This window comes from Macaca nemestrina, chromosome 11, assembly GCF_043159975.1.
Source record: "Macaca nemestrina isolate mMacNem1 chromosome 11, mMacNem.hap1, whole genome shotgun sequence".
In the NCBI taxonomy this organism is placed as follows: domain Eukaryota; kingdom Metazoa; phylum Chordata; class Mammalia; order Primates; family Cercopithecidae; genus Macaca; species Macaca nemestrina.
In genome coordinates this window covers 44,869,410-44,872,767 of record NC_092135.1, presented here as the reverse complement: position 1 = coordinate 44,872,767, position 3,358 = coordinate 44,869,410, and the positions used below count along the sequence as shown (strand labels likewise).

At 42.6% G+C, this 3,358-nt stretch overlaps 1 pseudogene; it reads left to right on the top strand.

Annotated features, from left to right (window-relative positions):
• The first annotated feature begins 2,240 nt into the window (after positions 1-2,240).
• On the top strand, positions 2,241-3,135 carry LOC105492705 (large ribosomal subunit protein mL62 pseudogene; annotated as a pseudogene).
• Positions 3,136-3,358: the final 223 nt, after the last annotated feature.

Sequence of the window (3,358 nt, the reverse complement as noted above, 5' to 3'; positions counted from 1 at the left end):
TAAGCCATTTTTGGATGAGAATATGTTTTAGTAAATGAGTTGATACACTGAGCTGGTGATCACAATGTGAGAACAGGACATCGTTATAGGTAACTATTAAGAGGAGCAGAAGGAAAAGTCTAGAGCTTGTCTCCTGCAGGTCCTCTTTCTATTCCTAGAAAGAGGCATCAATCTGGCCCATGAATGGCTTAGTCCTGAGGCATAGAGAGACACAAAGAGAAAGAGACTATTCCATAATACATGATCCTTACCTTATAATGTATCTCACAACATAAGTTCAATGCATAGCATTAAACATCAGGAAAGGGGAAAAGGGGGACCTGAAATGACATCAAATAGAAAATGTAAAAGAAAACAAAGTTCATTATGTAAAGTGTGAAATATTCTAGTTGTTCTGTAGCAGTACAGAAATCATGGAGAAATACCACCAGAGCAGGCCATATTTCTCTACCATAATTTTTTTTTTAACCTGCCCCATGACTTCTGGTGTTCTGATGTTCAAAATTGTGTCTATGCGAAATGTGTAGCTCCTGATGGAGGCATGTAGCACATTACCTACAGCTGAGATGTAGGCTGAGCTGCTTGAGAGGATGGAGGTGCTTGAGGTCTCTGGGCAGGATCAAGGTTATCTCTGGGTCTTTGGCCCCTTCTGGGAGATATATGTTTCCAGACCGATCTGTTGAGCTCTTTCCACCTTCCTATGGCCCTTAGTGGGGCTATTTGGCAGGGTAGAATAGTGCAAAATGGTTTGATGGTTCAAATTGGAATGGGTTTCTTAGTGGCTTCCCCAGTTCTCCAGTGATACTATATTAGTTCATCCCCACACTGCTAATAAAGACATACCTGAGACTGGGTAATTTATAAAGGAAAGAAGTTTAACTGACTCACAGTACCAAATGGCTGGAGAGGCCTCAGGAAACTTACAATCATGGCAGAAGGGGAAGTAAACACTTCCTTCTTCACATGGCAGCAGGAGAGAGAAAAATAAGTGCTTAGCGAGGGGGAAGCCCCTTATAAAGCCATCAGATCTCGTGAGAACTAACTCACTCTAATGAGAATAGGATGGGGGAAAACACCCCCATGATTCAATTATCTCCACCTGGTCCCTCCCATGACACATGGGGATTATGGGAACTATAATTCGAGATGAGATTTGGGTGGGGACACAGCCAAGCCATATCAGATACCAATGGTGAAGGAGCACACATAGGACAAAAAATACTGAGAATTTTGAGGGATTCTCAGTGGTTAGGGGTGTGCTTGGGAAAAATAGTTTTTGTCTGCAGGACTGTGCCACCGTTGTCAGACCTTCTCCAGTTGATTTTTTCAATTGTAGAAGTTCTTGGCCTGCAGAGGACACCATATTGTTGGCAGTGAAAATGAAACAACAAGAATACTGCATACAAGATGATTTGGAGCATGCAGGAACACTATAAAGTTTATTTGCAAGCAGTAGGTTCAGGGTAAGATGTCAGAAGCAGCATTGGAGGGTTTAATGAGGACTGATACCTCTTAGTCCATAGGAAAATGACAGAAGCTTGGCAAGAAAATAATAATTTTTTAAAATGTAGAGTGAGCCAAATTCAGGAATTTGTCCCCATATAACTTGGTGAATTTTGCCACCTGTACAAGTAGTGGATTTTCCTCAATATGTTCTAAAATTGCTGCTTGGCACAGTTATTCTGTGGAGCCAAGGGGGAAAAAAAACCACAGAAAACAAAAAACAAAACTCTTTTCTTATTATTATTTTTGCTTTCTCACATAGAATCAACTTGTGGATTGCATAAACCGCAGGATATAATTCCACTATTTCAGCCAGAAACTTTCCCATCTGACCAAAGACAATTGCAAATATGCTAAACTTGCTTTAATGAAAAGTCATTCTTTACATAGCTTACATCTACATAAGATGACAAGTCACTCAACAGATAAAGGATTCTTTGTCTGAATCAAACAATAAGCCAGCTTTTCCACAAAAAAAAGAAAAAAAAAAGAAAAAAAATGCCATTCTATTCTGAACTGAATGCACTTTCAACTAATGCTGTATTCAGTACCAAAACCAAAGGAGGCCCATCTGCTAGGAAGGCCAAAAGCCCATTGTGTGGCACATCAGTCCAGTCTGTTATGGAAATGGTCACTCTAAAACTGTTTACAATTTAAAACTGCACACTGAGAATTATGCTAACCTCTATTGACTGACTTCTGTTAAATGTGCTATTAAGAATCCAGTTTAGAGTCGCAAGACCCAAGCATGGCGGCCACCGGGTGCCTGCGCTGGACCCTGAACCGAGCCGGAGTCTGGCTGCTCCCACCGCCCACATGGTGCCCACGCCGGGCGCTGCACAAGCAGAAAGATGGCACTGAGTTCAAGAGCATCTACAGCCTGGACAAGCTCTACCCCGAATCTCAGGGCTCGGACACCGCTTGGAGGGTCCCGGATGGTGCAAAGCAAGCCGACAGTGACATCCCTCTAAATCCCTTGACAATATCTTATTGTCGGAGTAGTGGTCCTGGGGGGCAGAATGTGAACAAAGTGAATTCCAAGGCGGAAGTCAGGTTCCATTTGGCAACTGCCGACTGGATCGCAGAGCCTGTGCGGCAGAAGATAGCCATCATGCATAAAAACAAGATCAACAGGTTAGGAGAGTTGATCCTCACCTCTGAGAGCGGCCGCTATCAGCTCCGGAATCTGGCAGACTGCCTGCAGAAAATTCCAGACATGATCGCTGAGGCCAGCGAGACACCCAAGGAGCCAACAAAAGAAGATGTTAAACTTCAGAGAATCAGGATAGAAAACATTAATCGGGAAAGGCTGAGACAAAAGAGAATTCATTCTGCTGTAAAGACAAGCAGGAGAGTTGACATGGACTGAAATGACCCTCTGCAGCTGGGAGGGCTCGTCTGGGTGTCAGGGCAGCTGCAGCTGAGAGGCCTTTCACACCATAAGGAGATTTCCTTTTTTCTTTTTGGCTGTTAATGCTTGTCTATAACATTGGAGCCATCACAAGAACGTTCATTTGGAATGAAGGTTACAGGCACTGGTTGCAAAAGTCTTTATAGGCAGTCACCATATTGTCAAACCTTAATAATGCATCTAATGTGTTAGCCACAATAAAATTCAAAACTCAAAAAAAAAAAAAAAAAGAATCCAGTTTACCCTGGCTTTCTCTAAAATGTGCTCAGACCAGTCAGATAGGTACATTATGATGGTCAATTGTCATAGAGTAGAAGTCAGTAGTACCTCATTAGCTCAAACACACCAAGCATTTGTTTCCAGTTTTAACAGGGGCTCCCTTGCCCCAGGATTATGGGAGCACTGATGGAATATAGCCTTATGTGATGATGATTTGAGGTCCAG